This window comes from Syngnathus leptorhynchus, chromosome 10, assembly GCF_054491065.1.
Source record: "Syngnathus leptorhynchus isolate UIUO chromosome 10, UIUO_Slep, whole genome shotgun sequence".
In the NCBI taxonomy this organism is placed as follows: Eukaryota; Metazoa; Chordata; class Actinopteri; order Syngnathiformes; family Syngnathidae; genus Syngnathus; species Syngnathus leptorhynchus.
In genome coordinates, this window is record NC_141204.1 from 4002129 (window position 1) to 4020127 (window position 17999).

The 17999-nt window shown below is 42.1% G+C and overlaps 1 long non-coding RNA gene across 1 annotated transcript in view; it reads right to left on the reverse strand.

Moving 5' to 3' along the window:
- The window catches only part of LOC147050011 (uncharacterized), a 38810-nt gene that overhangs the window by 8226 nt on the left and 12585 nt on the right, over window positions 1-17999 (reverse strand). Inside the window, exons 2-3 of the long non-coding RNA XR_015067373.1 lie at window positions 11706-11769; window positions 9351-9517 (exon numbers count right to left, since the gene is read on the reverse strand). This is a non-coding gene — a long non-coding RNA (uncharacterized LOC147050011). The remainder of the gene's footprint in view (window positions 1-9350; window positions 9518-11705; window positions 11770-17999) is intronic.

Below are 17999 nucleotides of genomic sequence, written 5' to 3' on the forward strand. Positions count from 1 at the left end.
TTATAATCCAACTTTAAAAAAAAAATTCAGTAATCAGTAAAAGTAACTGTTACTTTTAATATCAATTAATCATCACTTTAATTACTTTAAATATCAAGTAAAGAGGAACTAAATTACTCTGAGTATCACATTGTTAGTAGAGTAAGTTACTTTTTCCGCTCTCTGTAACAATAAAGGCGTTTGTAATTGACATAAAAGTGTCCATTATGTCAGGAAAAACGAGGCGTTTTGGACGCCGTGGCCATTTAATCAAGCAGAACTTCATTAATTCAACCTAATTAATTGAACAGGCTGTTGTTCCTTTTTGCTACCTTTACTTTTCTGCTCGGACGGACATGTTTCACCATTATTGTTGTCCCATCCCTTCAAGGCTCGCGAGTTAATCTGCGGGACCCCGGCGCCTGTCACATACTAATAATCACACAACTAATTGACTTTGTTGCCCCACTTATCAGCCGCCTCGGCGGGCAGCGCGAGATGTTTGTTTACGGCAAGGTGAGCGAGCCTCATCTCTTCCAAGTGGAGCTCGTTACTTCCTTCTTAAAGGAGGGGGACAACGACATCAAAATGTACCCTCTAAAGCGGGGTCGCTCGAATTATTGGATTTTTTTGATTCACGTTTTGTAGACCAATGACATTAGATGGATATTTCGAATAATAAACTAACCTAGCACTGAAAATAAAACAATTGTAATCAAGCTAAGCTAGGCTAAATAAAAAATAAGCATTTTTGAAAAGTAATAATGAAAAAAAAAATCCACACAAATGTAAAAAAAACAAAAACTCAAAACTATTAGTACCGAAAAATCAATAAAAAGGTATTATAACCCTGCTGGGTGTCTTGTGGGAGGGGCTTAATTAATTAACAGATTAGCGGTGTGGGGCAGCTCAGAAGTCAAAACTAAAGCAACTAATGGGGAGCGGGGGGGGGGCTCACACTTGTCTTATACCCCTTCGCCTCTTGACTTGTGGCAAAATAAGCCCCCGGCCTCCACCTTGATGTCCCTACCTTGTAGAATGGATGCTCAATTGCTAAATTGTCCTCTAGGATCCTTTTTAGAGCACATATCCATTGAATGCATAAAGCTTTAAAATACAAGAAAGTACTTTTAATCAAAGTAAGGTCTTGAGTTTTGAGTCCCCCCCCCCCCTTCCTCCATTCACTCCTCCCATTATCCATTCCAGGTTCTGCTTGCTGGAGATGGCCATTGTGAGCTTGTGAATGGGAGAATTTGGGAGTGTCTCTCCTTCCATTAATTAGGAGCGGGCGGGCGGCCGGCCTTTCCGCTCCCCTGCGAGTCGGCCTTCATTATTTCCTGGCATTCTTTTGCTAGAGTTAACCCCTGTTTCTCCGCGCTCACTTCAAAGACTGTTTGACAAAGATGCGGGCTGCGAGAAAGGAAAGCTCCAATGTGTATGTTTGCACGAGCCATGGTATATTTAAGCGGACATTTTGAAAAGGTATAGTATAGGAGTTAAACAAGCCAAAGCCAATAAGGAGACACATTGAGTCCTTACCGTATTTTCATGAATGACGACATCAAGGTCCATCCTGTAAATTTTTTTTGAATTTTTTAGCATTTGTTTGGAAGTTCAGAATCTCTCTTACACCAATGCTAATTTCCATTAGCCCATTAATAACATTTTGTATTATGTTAGCATTATCCGACTTTCATTCTTTTACAACTACTAAACAAAACATAGCAATGAAGATACAAATATTGAATTTTCTTTTCTTGTATGCTTTGTTTGTAGGACCCATGTATTTTAAAGTAGCAGTTGAAGGTTTGTAATTGATGAAACATGAATGCTAATTTTGTTTCGCTTCTGTATGGCAATATTCATTATATGTTAGCATTAAGCTCGCAAGCCTTTCTTTCGATGAAACTGAATAGATTGGTTGAATGTTTCATTATCTTTCGTTCTTTCGCTGGAGCTGCTGTGTGCCACAATTCGCACCGAGGCACTCACACAAAATGGAGGTCATCAACTCACTAGGACATGCTTTTTAAAGACGTAAAAGAATCACTCTACCTCTTTAGCTACACACACTTAAAGTTTGTCACAAAGCCTTAGCTTTAGCACCGCTAACAACCCCTCTCGCAACCTTCTTGTTGTCAACTTGGACACTTCGGGGGGGGGGCAGATGCACCGTTTGGGTTCGAGTGAGGTCTTTTCTTCCAACCCCTTTCCAAGCTGGTTTAAGGCTTGTAATTATCTTTTGCTGGGGGAGGCTGTAAATTGGATTAAAGCGAAGGGTCTCGCCTGAGTGGCTCACCCACCCCGTGCCCCCAGCCCACCTACACCCCGCCCTGCCAACCTCCTCGCCGTCAAACCCCCCCCCCCCCCCCCCCTTCACCCGCTGCACAATCTCACCACTTGGTGGGCCACACGCTGATAAAGTGCGGAAAACCGGATTTGGATTCAGCCTCGGCATTCATGCCTCCCTGCCGGAAAAAATGGAATTTTCCGACAGAAGAGGCCAGTATGCCTGTGGTATCTGTCCATGTGGTGCTTTCATCTGGCCTCACTCTTCCAGAAACGCCATTACCTACGTTATCAGCAGCATGCCGACTCAGGCTGACTGGACCTCCTCTCCACGCACACACTCATGCAAACACACACACACTAAAAGACTCACAGGCACTCACACACATAAACAGAACTGGCTTGAATTTTATTCAGTATCAGATTTGTGGTATCAAACATTACCACATTAGTAAGTGGTACTTGAAACAATTAAACTGTGCAGAATATCGAATAGGCTTAAGGTTCTTTTTTTTTTCTAAATATATTTCGGTACAGAAGAAGTACATTTCAATAGTGTCTTCTGTTTTAAATGTTTATCTTTGTAGATTTTTTTTGTAGATTTTTTTTCACTTGAAATTGTTTCAAATGTATTGAATACTTGAATACTATACTTCAGTTGTATTGAAGTGAACGAAGCACTATACATTGAAATTTAATGTTTTGAATCTCTTTGCTCTTAAATATTATAAATATTATAACATTTTGTGTTATACATTTCAAGTCAATTTTAAATGTTCCTATATTTAAGCCTAATGTTAATATTCCAACGAGGCATCATATTACAATAGGTTATAACAAATATGTGTCATTTTGGAAATAAACTCCAAATATAATAATATCAAATTATTAATAAGTCCGTGCACCAAACATGTAAAACATGTCCAGGTCAAAGGTTAACGCCTCTCACTTTCATAGCATAGTAGTTTGAGTCTTTCCTCCAAGGTAATAGCAACACGGGTCGAGTGGTCCTCTATCGTTGCGATAATGACCTGAAACGTGGAGAGCGCTGACAGAGAGTCCATTGAGGAGCCTCCCCCCCCCCCCCCCCCCCCCATTCATGTAAAATGTCAACGCATTTTCCAACAGACACTTTTGGGAGGGGGGGGGACTCAGCGGACCCTCAAGTGTTCATGAAGAAAATAACCTTTTGCTGAGACGCCACCCGCTTCTAATGATTTAACCAAATAGCTTTGACATTTTACAGGATGAGATTTGGGATTGGGGCGGGCATCAACAGACACTTTACTTATGCCTTCAAGCAAAAACGATGGCGTGAAAGGCCACACAGGGTGAAATGGAGTAACTTATCCCAATTCTTTGGGTTTTACTTACAAGTGTGGAAGTGCGTTTTTTTTTTTCCGTTTTTTTCTCTCCCCCCCTTCCCTCCCCTCTCTCAAGAAACTTATCTGGTCTTTTGATGTTTGGTCGCTCTCTGCTACGCAGATAAATGGGAGGGAGTGATTTCTTCGCACAGCGGGAGCTCAGGGCTGGTACTACGATTGTTTGTGTAAGATATGGGATGTTTTCACTACTCCCTGCCACTAATTCATTTATTATTGCACACATGAAATATGCTCGGGGAGGAAAAATGTGGACTGTTTTTCTTTTAATTTAAAAGTGTTGAAACGTGGAATGGTGGCTGGTCATGGTAAAGTGAAGCATTGTAGTTTTTTTTTTTTAAATGAACAACTTTATTTTGAGAGCACTTTAATAATAATAAACCCACTACATAAAATATTTTCTAATTATAAAATGCAATTTCAGGGAGGGAAATTGCCTGTGAATGATCAAATGAAAAATGATATTGAATGATAATAAAATAAAGGGGAACGCTGTTGATCGAGAAGGAATGAGTTAGAAAAATTGACAAAAATGGAAAAAAGGGGACAAAAAAAGGGGACAAAAAAATGCGACTCCACGGTCTTAGCTTTCAAATTAGTATCTTGAAAAAAAGTAAGTTGTGTATTTCAAGGCACAAGCTATTGTCATTCCTAAACGAGCAAATCTAATTCTGATTTTTCTGTCAGAAAAGGAGGCCTCGGTTTTTACGAGACGGTAGTCGGCACCTCCTCACAGCTTTAATTTCCTGTGTGGAGACAAAGATCAAACGGAGGACAAAGTGACACTCCTTAGAGGGAGAGTCGAGACCCCCCTAAGCCCCCCCCCCCCACCTCACCCCAACTAGACTTCATTTCCCTTGACTTCCTCGCCTCCCTTTAAAAACAAAAACTTATCAAAGCTATTTGTCTGCCGTTGATCCCGCGTTACTGATTAGCGATAGACTCGGGAACCATTTGTGTAATGGCAACTTGATTCTGTCATTGACTGATACGCCGTCACTCTCCGCCGTTTAATGTCCCGTGACGACAACCGCCGATCCGTCAGCCGCTGCGTAAGCCGCTTTTAATTTGGATTTTGACTTCCTCGGGTGTGTCTCCTCCTTCGCCCTCGACGGTTCTCCTTCGCCATCGGAAATAAAAAAAAATTAAAAAAAACTTTGATGGCCAATCTGCGGCATCCGCGTCAATCAAACATCTGTTCGGCATCGGGTCGTCCGCGGTTGACCTCGGCGTGACCCGAGCGATAAGCGGTGAGGCGGGGAAACGGGGGCGAGCAGTTTACGCTCGCCGAAGCCACCTTGGAGAAGGGCGAGCCCATTGCACATTAGCGCTGATTGTCCATTTTGGATTCCACGTACTCAATGTTTGATTTTCTCTTTTTCACTGCAGCCGTCGCACACGAGGGGGTGGTGGGCGTGCGGGGGAGGAAGGGGGGGGGGGGCGAGGGAGGTTGAAATTTCTCCCTTCCAAATGGATTGCAATTTCCCCCCATTTAGCACCTGAGGGTAATTAGCTTGAGGAGAGTGCAGAGTGAGAAACACGTTCATGGAACATTAACTCTCGCACATTCTCCAGTTGCAGGGAATTAATAGGAAAGATTAAAGTTTAAAGAGAGCAAATGCCATTAGCTCGCAAACTCCTTCTTGGGGTGCTGCATCTCAGCAGCCATAATCCAACGCCACTTTAAAAGTGGCGCGGAAAAAAAAAACGATGGCCGTTTTCTTCAACTTTTACGTCTGACTTTTTGGGCGTCCTCTACGCTAACGGCCCGGATACTAAACGCTAATGTGAATTATTAGCAACATTTGTTGTCTTTCTTTTTTTATCCTATGCAGAAATATAACTTTATAGAATACTAGGTTTGTTTTTTTGTATATTGTGTTTGTAGGAGTTGTAATCCCGTGTGTTCGAGTAACAGATGTTTGACGGTTTCTAGTTAGCGCAACACCATTAGCACATTTATTATGTTAGCATGAAGCAATCAGATTTTTGTCGGATGAAATTCTGAACATTTTGTTTCATAATTTTCATTCTAATAAGAGTGCACATATTTTTGGGTCAATTTTACAAATCTTTGACTTCTTATCGCCCCTTCTGGAGATTTTTTTTTTTCTTCTGAAGTAGCCATATGTGTATCTAATCATTTATTTCCATCATACATGCGGTTTTCCTTGGCTCCACTTATTGGCCCGTTTAGCCATTCATCCATCAATCTATCTACCTTAAGAGGATCGAGAAGGAGACTGCAATTGGCAATGAATTTTTAGAGGCCAGCCCACTCACAGATTCCATCACAGGCTGAAAAATTCTGAGGGCAAGGAAAAAAAAAAATGAAATTGAGACATGGTGGAATTTATTGCCCATAAAATTCCATTCTACTATCTGATTTGAAAAGTCCAGTCCTCCTAGCTTGAGAAAATCTATTTCCCCGCACATTTTAATACCCGGCGTAGCAGTCCTCATAATTCATTGGAGTGTGTTAGGCTCCCTTTTATTAGATCTGAAACAAATTTTGGTGGAGATCCTATAGGTCATTAAGCATGGAGTAATTTTATCCTTGTTTCCCTAATGATGCCATAATGGTGAGTGAATTTCTTAACTAAAGACCAAAGAACATTGTGAAGGTCAGCTTCATCTGCAGGCTCCTTCAAGCGCTTCTCGCAGAGATTGGAAAGCGCGCACATTTTTGGAGGAGTCATTAATAACCTTAAAGCCGAGAGCCTATTTGCGTTCTCGTTCTCCACCTTTTAATTCCCTCCTTTTTTTCCACATCTTCTACTTTCTCGTCCTTACGCAGAAATGGTGTGTGTGTGTGTGTGTGTGTGTGTGGTTGGCACAAACGGCAGCGCAGTGACATACAGATCCCAGATGTGATGCCGCTATAATTTGAATTTTATGCCTTTGTTATCGCTTTAATCATTTTCTTTATTCGTTTTGTTCCAGTGGTCTGGGAGAGACACCTGATAGGCTAAAGCACCCAGGGAGCCATTTTTATTTGGAATGTGGTGCAAGGTCTAATTAGAATTTGAATTTTGCTGAGCCTTGAAATGGCTGGTACTTTATCCTGATCACTTTAGATATTGTTCCAAGTCAATCATTTGTCATTGCAAAGCATGCCGGGAAGGGCTCGCCTAATGAATCTGCGTGCTTGTTCGCCACATTTTGCTGCCCTGGCGTTTTTTGTCCACTTAGGCGGCACGATGCGCCGACGACGGTGCTTACGTGTCCATGTAACGACGCCGCGTCCCTCGGAGCTGTGCCAATATCGCGCTCCCCCCCCCCGCACGTATGGACTCACCCCTCCTCTAACCCCTTTCTTCTCCTCTTTGAGTGAGCAAAGTCATGAGGAACTTTGGATGCTTGTATGACACAAGTGATAAAGTTAATGGAGTCAAAGGAGTGTCAAATACTTTACGCAATTGCAAATTGAATTTGTATTATTAACGGCAGCCAAACTAGGATTTTAATGTCGAAAATTCTGGTCGAGCTCAACTGTGATTTTTTAAAAATGTTTTTGACATTTTAGTCTTTTTTTTTTATAGAGGGAGACATTAGTTTTAAACAAATTTGACCTTTGAAATTTGATACACCCTTACTGTTGAAGTGTAATCATTTCAAATGACCAAATGATTAACTTGGTATTAGTATTGGTGAAAAAAGTAGTATCAAACATCCCTAAAACAACAAAAAAAATAAACTTCGCCATTTGTATTTTCATTTTGGTCTTGCAGGGCTAAGTATATTTTGAGATGTAAATTGTTTGAGAATCTTTGTTCTTCCTGCATTTCATTGAATAGAATCCATCAAAAGTTCTCTAAAACTTTTTTCCTTCTTTTAAATCTCCACAGTCTGTTGTTGCGAATGTTCCCCGTGTCCACGTGTATGTGTCTGCGGCGAAGACAACCATCTGTCCTGTACGTGTCGCTATGTGAAGCGGACATGGTAATGTTGTTTTGTCACAGCCTATCTGGGAAAACGTGTGTCCCCATCGCAAGCCCGCCCGCCCCCCCCCTCCATCTTTTACCGCCTCCCTCAGATGTATTTTATTACCAGGACGCCTTCCTGTGGAGAGATTGGAGCTGACAGGCGTTTAGGTTCAGAAATGTAGCAATAAATGGCATTCTCGGGGTGCTGATGTGCACTTAGTTGGGGCGATTTGACGAGCCAACGTGGGCAAAATTGATTTTAATTCGTTCTGTGACACATCTCAAAGCGGCGTTCCCCATGTAAATGGATGGAAACGCCATTAATCTGTTCCAGCCACCTAAAATAACATCATTTTTGTAATTTGTTTTTTTTTTTCAGTTTATGTTCTTATACAAGATATAACACAGTGGTATCGATGCTAATTTACTTAGCCTACGTGTTAGCATTATGCTAGCAGGCTTTAAGCAAAGTTATCTCATTCGGTTAATTGTCTTTTTTCCCATGTTTAGGTTCAACTGGAAGTGGCAAAAAGTGGCTAGCACTTTTTATTCACTATCTGCTGCTTGTTGTCAAGTTCGCTGTGCATCCAAGCGATAGCTCTTAAATTTGCTCATTGTGATTTTGAAGCTACGGAATGTTTAGATATGTGAAAAGTACACTCGCTCAACTCAGATGAGCATGAGAGGGCAGAAGAAGACTTTTCTCCTTAATTGCCTTTAAATCTAATGGAAAGTGAAGCGCAAAAGTCAGGAAGGCTGGCTTTGAACTCCTTTGAAAATAAAATAAAATTCTTGTGACAAGATGATGGATCACCTGTAAGCCTACCTGACACTGAAATTAGGCTTTTTTAATGACACGCTGCCTCCTCCTAGATGTGAAATTCAAATTGGCTCGGCTGCTCTCCCTCCCTGTCGTCACCTGTCCCTTTGACTCGCGCGTACGCCAAAACGCAGGCACTTTGTCTTTGTCACTGGCAGCAGGACAATGTTTTTCACCGGCAAGCTTTTGTATTAACCAATCTCATATGGAACTGACGACATAGCTCATTGAGCAGCGCGTAGTTGTTACGGGAGACCCCCGCCCCCCTTTCTCTCTCGCTCTCTCTGAGGAACCAGGTAGATTTCTTAACCCTCTCAGTTTAGGCCCACTTTGATATGGCCGTGACCATGGAAAGCAATTGCTTAATTGTTAGCCATAAAAAGCAAGAAAATGTTAAAATCCTTAATAAATTGTAGATTTAGCTTTGTCATATTAGCATTTTTAGATTTGTCATAACGCTCCAACAAGATTTGAACTAGGGCTAACCAATTATTCTGAAACCCTTGCAATGTTATTTTTTTTAAATACTAAATTGCCTGTTGTTGAAAAAATACAATGAAAAGGAGCTTGAAAAAAATGAACCGCATATTAACTATTGACAAATCAGATTCATTCTCCAAAATCGTTCAAACCTATTTTTAAACACATTCAAACATATGAAAACACACTTTCAAATTATTTGTGTAAACTGTCATAAAATATACGCAAATTAAGCAGCATATTTTTAAAAATCGAAATATGTTGATCACTTACTTACCTGTAATTTCATCAACCAAAAACCTGCTGGCTAAATGCTACATATAATGCAAGAAACCATAGAGAGGCTAATGAAAATTAGCATAGATCTTAATAACAATAATAAACCACCAAACTGTGGCTCCTTTAACACACACGGAGCAGCAACACACACGATGTTTCGGTATCAGATTGAACAGAATCCACCTGCCACCTTACCTGCCACCGGAGATGACGTCACCTGTAATCAGGTGTGGCATCTCTCACGCAGACCCGCATCATCTGCTGCCCCCTCCTCTTCCTCCTCCCGCTCACAGCGTGATGCTCAGTCTGAACAGCGGTCCTCAGTAATCCATCTCGACGGCTGAAGGGAAAGGCTCGACCGGCTGCGGGACGCGGGGCAGAAGGAGGCAAATGAAAAATCAATGTTACTGTGACACATTAACTTATCCCCCAATTTCATAAGCGGCATTAGGTGTCAGGAAGAATCTGTAGTGTCGGGAGGCGCTATTGGCTTTTGGCTTTTGGCTCGCGGCTTCTGTGAGAAAGTGACTGGAAGAGTTGGCTTAAAGCGCAATCGTACTCAAAGGTCGTCTGCATCGGTCGAGGGCTTCTTCTTGTTTTTGTTTTTTTTCTCAGTCAGCATCATATATACTTACTAACAATTTTCAAGAAATACTTTTTTCTTTTGCTGACACTCCAATCTGACAGTAGCAAATAAATCATTTTGGTGATTGGTTGTTTTTCCTCAGGCGCGGTGGTTTCCGGCAAATCAAATTAGAGACAAGATGGGACCTATCGTATTATAATAATAGCATACTAATATAATGGGACTAGAATTACATACAAATAAAAAAAACTGCCAGAGTAGTCAAGTAATAGGGATCGAAAAAGACAACCCTCACTGGGAGAGCCTGCCTAATCAGTACCCCCTCTCAACTGTTAAATGTATTTAAACACTAAATTAACAACCCATAAAGGGCCTTTGGTACGCTACATTCAAATTAGAGCCACTTCTTATTTACTGCCACAGAACTGCAAAAGTGACACTTTGCCTGATCACATTAAGAAAAGCAATGGAGTGACCTTGGCATAATGGAGGTGGATGACATATGAGCGTCTGGAGCCTCCTCGTCCTCAAAAACACACACATTCTCAGCATCCTCAGCCAGCGGGAGGGGAATATGGAGACGAAGGAATGACGGAAAGCACATCATTAAATCATCAGCTAATGGTGTTAGCATCAGTCGGGCTACGAATGGCGGAGCGAAGCGGTGAGATTTATGGCAATGACTTCCCGGTGTTGGAAAACAGAGCAAAGGGAGAAAGACTGGAGGTCCTTTTTTTTTTAACAACAAAAAAAAAAAATGCCGCCGGCGTCGCCGTGGCTGTTTTTGAAGCGCCAGTTGATTGTTCGCATTATTTTAATGCTTTAATTACACCTCAACATCTGTGCGCAGTGATTTAAGTTTATGGATGTGGGAGAGCTCTTAATTATGAAGCAAAATCCATAAAGTCATTTCTGATGGCGGATGCAGACAATTAAATTTATTTAAGATTTTCCGTCGAGGCTGTCTGGAAATGACCCTCAATGCCACGCGCCACATGCGACGTGTCCTATAATGGACGATCGGCGCGAACAGACGGCATCAATCACGAGCTATCATCTCAAAGTGAGGAGCCGCGTCTGCCGTTCAACATCTATTGCGCATCGCAAATGATTTTTAGAAAACACAAGAGGAGACACTGCTCACTTTGCCTTTGGATTTAAATTTGTTCTGTGACTAACCTCACTTGACTTGAATATTGAATCAATTAAAATGAATTGAGATGTTATTTATTAGTCCCAGTCCCTCAACAAACATCAGAATTTTTTTGTGGGTCACGTTTTTAAGGACAGAAGAATGCACATGCCTGTTTGTGGCCAAAGGACCTTCGGGCTCGCATTGCAATCCTCACGTGACCGAAGCCGACAAACAGCAAAAACTAGAGGGATAAAAGTTACATTTTTTTTTAACAGTAATTCACATTGGATAACAAAAACATCCAAAACCAGACGCCAAATTTGCAAGGCCAAATCAAACCAAAATTCCATCTTGTACGATTTCCAACATCGTAATCGGCGGAACTGCCCAAAAAACTGACTTGAACACTTCCTGATGACATAAAAGGACACGGAAGGTAAGACTATGATAATATTTCCAACTTAACCATTCCATGGAAATTCAGAACCACTCAAATCTGAAACAAACATTCAATCCACCCCCTGCATGACCTTCCATGAAAAGTTTCCAACGTGGTAACAGAGCAAATCCGACACTTCCCAAAGAACGCGTCTGCTCCTATTTAGAAACTTTCTTCCAATGAGCGCATAAAAGCCATACAGATAAACAGATCACATATGTGCATGCACCCCCAATCAAGCACAAACTATTTGAAAAGCCCATTTACTGTGCAAAATGTGCTAGTTTTCTTCAGCGGTGTGAAACTCAACAGCCTTTCCCTCGGCAAAGACAAGGACAGTGGAGTGTGACAAGCATTAAGACACCATGTGTGCCGTACATACACACTTACCAGCTTAATGTGCGGGTGTCCATCAAGATGACTCCTTACTTGAGGACTGCAGACGACACGGCAGCTAAAATGAAAGACCAGCAATGGGCGTAAGAAAAAGGGGGGAAAAAAAAAAAGAATAAAAAAAAGCCCTGCAGGATATTTGTCAGATGAGATCCATTTGTTGTCGGCTGGTCACTGACAAGCTTCCGTGTCAGCGTGGCTGATGTGCCTCCTCAGTCAAGTCGGCCTCACATTGTTTGGCAAATTGACTCATAAGTGCGGTTCGCTAAAAGGAACATAACGCAGCACATTTTTCTGTCTGTTTTTTTTTTCTTTGTGTCCCTGACAATCTTTTCAGTCCGTCTTTCCAGCTGACTGATTTAAAAAAAAAAAAAAAAGAAATTAACTGCCTTGAGTGTTTTTTTTTTTTTTAAAACGGCGGGTATTATTGATGACATCATTATTATGTGTAAAACCTCGGAGTGAATAATAAGCCATGATCTGTCATTTATCCTGTTATTGGCACTGCAAGTTGTAAAGGTTAGGTAATTTATTCTAATGTTGAATATGTCGCCGACATAGTCCACGTTTAAAGGCACGATTGTTCCAATTTGCCCCCGCGGAAAAGTGCTGGTCACGAACAATCCACAAAGCTTTTATTTAATCGTCTTTTCTGCTTTTTGTGCGGGAGCCCGTAAATTGATTATTGTAATATTTTTAAACAGAGTGAATACTGGTGAGCCATTTGATATATTAAAATATGCTGAAGCGACTGAATGAAAATAAATATGCAATATCAGCGGCGATATATGTTCTTACATGCGCCCCCCCCCTCTCATTTTGCCGACCATTCCAAACTATGAAAAATAGTCCGCCAGTCAAGAAGCAACATGGCACAGGCCTCACATACAAAGACATTTCTGTACAGCATATTCCCCAAAGATGAATAGCTGTTTGGTGGTATGCTCGTGCAGAACAATGAGAAGGATTTCAGGAAAATGGGCTTTGGGGTGGCATTGCGCGCATACATTCTTGAGGGGGGGGGGGGGGGGAATGAGTGGTGGTGGGGGGCTCAGCACGCTTGAGCGCATTTAAATTTACACAAACTCTCCAGGAATGACAGTGATAAATGTTACACTCTATTCTACAATATGTTTAATGCATAGGTCTGAGGAGTTAAGTTTTCTCCCCCTTTTGCTACGAGGCTGCCGCTGTAGTTACCACTATATGTTACATCGCATTCCCTTCCATTAAAATGCCAAGTGGCAAGAGTGGAGACAGCAGGAGGATATGACACGGAATTTGTTTACCTGTCACCTCCTGCCATCCTTCATTTTTTTTTTTTTTTTAAACCTTCCCCCATCTTTGTCAAGTTGGGTGTAGTGGTGAAGGTTGTTGGCTTGTAAAATACGCTAGTGGAAGAAAAGAAGAGTTACAGGGATTGAGACAGAACTTCCTCAACATCTTTGGAGTATTTTGAATAGCATTTTGTTAAAGTATAAAATGTAAATATACAACTGCTTGAAGCAAGCACACTTGACCTCTAATTTGGAGAACCATATAAAAGAGAAAATAGATGCTATGCTAAAAAATAGTGAGTTTCTACAAGTTTCGATGACTTTTAAAGTGGAATGGGTTAAAGTAAATTTTTTAACAACTGCGGGTGGGTCTTGCCCCAAAAATAAACAGCGTTTCACTGTACAATGACCTTTTTGTCCAATTCCAAACAGTACAACTAGTGATGCTCGGGAATCCACATCTCTCCTTATCGCAAAGGAGGCAAAGTCAGCTATGACCACACTCAAGCGGACCAGAGGCGGTCACACAAAATGTGCTTGAATTCCCTCCGTCGCTTTCACACACACATAAAAAAAAAAAGAGAGCGCCACCGGTGTGGATTGTAGCGAGTGCACCTCGGAGAAGTAGGAGGAGGACGCACAAGTGAGCGTGCACAAGGGCAACACTGCAAGCGCAGATAAGATACAGCGTGCAGGTTTGATCTCTTTTCCAGATAAGTGTTTTGACTCCCAAAGACGCAGTAACACCCCAGTGGGTGTTGGCAAAATGTACTCTATAGAAATTATACATGTCAGTGAAGCAGTTCGAGATTAGAGATTAACCACGATTTTAATATTCTGTATGATTTACTCCTGTTTTTAGTATACAGCCGTGCATCAAGATAAGAGGGACCAGAGTTTTTACAGAAATGTTAAGATATGAATATGGTCACAGTGAACTACACAGTTCCCATTAAACTAAATAAAAATGTTGCATCGTGTAATTAAACCAACCACATTTGCTTATACATTTGTTTATAAAAATAGCATGGGCAGGCTAATGAATAGCATTTTTGTAGCATTGATGTAACAATTTAACAAATTGATATTTGAACAAAAACTGTGCAGCAACACATGTAGACAGACGATGCAAATTTTTCAATAAGTGTGTATAGGGATGAATTAACTTAATTTAAATTCTTATGCATTTAGCTGATGTGAGAAATGATTGGCCCATTTGTATATTTCCCATCAAGTTTCTGTCCTCCGCATGACAAGCCGGTCAATCCCTGTAGGAACGGCGCGCTGGTGCTTTAGCTTTATGGCCCGTGCATCAAGCTTGAGCCAAGCAGAGCTCCCTCCGTGTGTACGGCAGCAGAGCCACTGTAAAGGCTGTAATATGTAAACAAACAAGCTCAAACTTTTTTTTGTGTGTGTGTGTTTGTGATTTACAAGGCAAGCAGGTGGACTTGGCTGGAGGATCCTTCACCACCTCCAACAGGCCCCAGCCAGCCAGCCAGCCAGCCAGCTAGCCAGCCAGCAATTCCGTCCGTAGACAGCTTGAGCACTTTCGATTTTATACCTCAGCAATTTTTATAGCGTCTTTAGCCGTGCACGCGCAGACCTCACTATATCCTCCGGAAGCAGAGCGCCCCGCGTGAGGCGTTCATGAGGAGGTAAATAACAACGCCAGCGAAAACAAGCCTTGATGAAGGATGCTAAGAAGCCGTGAGGTCGCGTGACTGCGACTGACGCCCGGATTGGCTCGAGGTGGGCAGGGGGGGGGGGGGGGCGGTGAGGGGGGTCTCGCCGGCACAGATTGAATTGGCTGATGGGACGCCTCTCGTCTCAGATTAAGCAAGGTAGAGTAGCCAAGCCTCCGAGGGTTTTAGCATCTGTGCGGGCTTGCTGTAACTGATACTGGGAAGTTATAATTAAAGGTTCCGAATGAGAGAACCCCGCTCGATGCAGCGCATGCTTTCCATCTTCCGCGGCAGGATAACAGGGAGGGAGCTACTGGGGAAGCCGGCGTGGCTGGAAAAACATTTGCAGACAATGTTTTTGTTGAAGCTCATCTGAATAGCGTTGCCGCTCATCTCATAGTTAGCTTTCGCTCTATTCGGCAACAATTCACAAAATGCATCGTGACCAACAAGCGTAGAAATTGACCACCGCGCGACCTTGACACGGCTGACGCGACGTCGACACGGCGTGCGCTCGTTACCGCCTGCACGGCTGACGGGAAGACGCGGGGAGGCGGGATTGAGTTGAGGGTGTTTTTACGCCGGCCAGCTTTGGGCAGTTGAGTTTAATTTGGGATTTACAAGTGACATCGCGCCCCCGTGGCCGTCTTCCTTGCCGGGGCCCGGGTTTATGGAGTGAGACAGTGGGGTCTTTTTCCTTGTGATTAGTAGGCCTGCGAGCGGCCATGCGCTAAGTATTATAGCCCACAGCATTATGTATCAGAGTAAAAAGACCACCCCCTCGACCCCCCCCTACTTCATCTCCGCAGACCCCTCTCCATCAAGCAACCATCACACCCCCGCCCTCGGTCACACCTTCGGAAGGTCAAGCCTCTCAGACTGGGTGGATGGCTAATGAAGACGTGTGACGCTTCTGCAAAAAGTTCGCCAGGAGAAAATTTACAATTCAAAAAAAAAGTACGAAATGCGTCAGGAAGAAAAACACAATTTGGAAAAAGGGAGGGAAAGCGTCAACTCGCAGTTCACCGCCACGTGACGACCTCGCTGGCTTATCTGGAGCCGAGGGTGTTTGGCTTAAGCCGCGGCATTAATACACTGATAGCCTACGGAATAGCCAAGCATAAAATGAATGTGAAAGGATGAAGAAACAACAAGAAAAGCCAGGAAGAAAGAGGATGGAAGTGGTTAGGCCTTCAGCGCAACAGAGCAGAAATATAGAACAAGCAGAAGCATTACAGGGAGCCCCTCATTGATAGGACTGTGATCCCCCCCCCACTCTCACGCGCTTTTGTTAACACAAATGACAAACAGGAATAAGTTTCAGAAAGTTCTGCCTTGAAAAAGTGATGGGAAATGAAACACATCCACAAACAAATCAAAATAAATACACTAATTGAATTACAACATACACAGCGAGTTCTTTTGTAACACCAGCGTTTGCTAAAGCGATATCCCTTTATTTTATTGATTAAAAAAAAAAAAAAAAAAAGAGTCCCCGAGGCACTAAAATGTAGAGCCAATGATTAATGTCCCTCTCAGAAAAAGAAATTATATGGAATAAATTAAACTACTGCAGCAGCAAATTGAAAAATAAGAATGTAAATGAGCTTTGAATACTTAATATCGTGGAGAAAAATAGGCAATGAGGCCCTAAAATGATGAGGGATTAGCACAGAAACATGACATTAGCTCTAATGGCAACGAGTAGATTTGCGCCGCTGTCACAATTTAACTGTCGCATCTGATTTTCTGGCAGGTAAATGAAAAATGGGAGAACGTGGGTGGCGGTTCAAACGCTTTGAAAATACTGTACGCTTGCCACATCTTAAGCGGGCTACACACGTACGGCTAATCGGACCAATTTTCGAGCATTATCCCTCACTTGTTATTAAATTCGGCAAATGCTTGATTATCCTGTGATGCGGTAAGAGTAAAAGGTCGGGCTGATGATTGTAGATGTTAATTCTTTTCAACATTTAAAATGTCAAAATATTATGAGTGTAGTCAACAAATACGATTCCATGATTGTGGCGTAAAGCGGTAAGATAGCCAATTAAGAAGCTAGTTCGTTAGAGGAGCATTTGGTTGTGTTGGGCCTCACAAGTTAATCAATACAGTAAAAAAAACACAAGAATTGGAACCACAACATTGTAAGCTGACAAGCTAGCAGTTAACGTAATATTACATTCTACATTCTTAAGCGATTAACACAGACTGGTTAACGATTAGCAGGTTAGCCGTTAGCTGCCCACCTGACTCAACTTTATAATCTCATTCAATGGCTCCCAAGTTACACTGGAGTTGAATATTTATTCCATATTTCTGAAAGAAAAAAATGCCTTGCTTAAAAATGATAATCTATGTAGCAACACTGTGTGCCGCCAGTTGATTATTATCTCCGAGGGGAAAAGTTGAAACTAATGAAAGTTTGCTAAGCGTCTCTGAATGAACAGACTGTGTTGGATCTTTTAAGGTTCCTCTACATTTGGCTGATTTCCAAAGAAATATATTTGTATGCGTATAGCGGCGACATTGAGTAGGCTGTAGGGGAAGAGGAAATGGTCTCCTTGAAGGCAATCTGCTCATTAAGATAATGTGTTAGTTCCAATTAAACTAACATTAAAATGGTCGCCATAAAGAGCTGGACTCAGCGTTTTTCTTAACTTGCTCTTTTAATTACATCGTTCCTCTCCTGTCATTAAGGATATTAAAAATTCATTAACACGAATAGTCCTGCATGGCGGTAACAAATCAGGCAGAATTTCATCTCGTGTTGTCAAAGGATTATAACCGTTAGTGATTTTATGCGAAAGGCATCAAGCCCCCCCCACCCCATCCCCAAAAGCGATGTTTTAGGACACGCGTGTCAACAGGTTACTGCCAACTGTCAGGTTGTAAAAGTCTCCCATTTATTTGAAAGGTGTTTTAATATGAGCCGTAATGGGGGGAAAAAAAAAAAAAGAGGGAGACATTTAAATGAGGAATGACTTTTGGCAACAGCAGGCTTTATGTCTTGTATTTATCCATTTATTAATTGCACATTTATTTGCTGCGGCATGGAGCGTCCCCGCGCTAATGTGATTCCATTGGCGGCTGTTATGTTTTCCGTCAGTTATATTTCTGTTTTCTAATTTGTTTTCATCAAATGTGTTTACGGCTAGCCGAAACTGTTTTACAGCATCGCTATCGAAGCGTGCTGGGGCTGCTGCAGGAAATGAACGTGGCCCATGAATAACGTCAGCTTCTTTAGCCAAGAGTGAAGAAAAGAAGAAACCAGAATGGGAGGGGGGGGTGACACCTGCAAAATCTTCCCGATACTCAGTCGGGCTGTC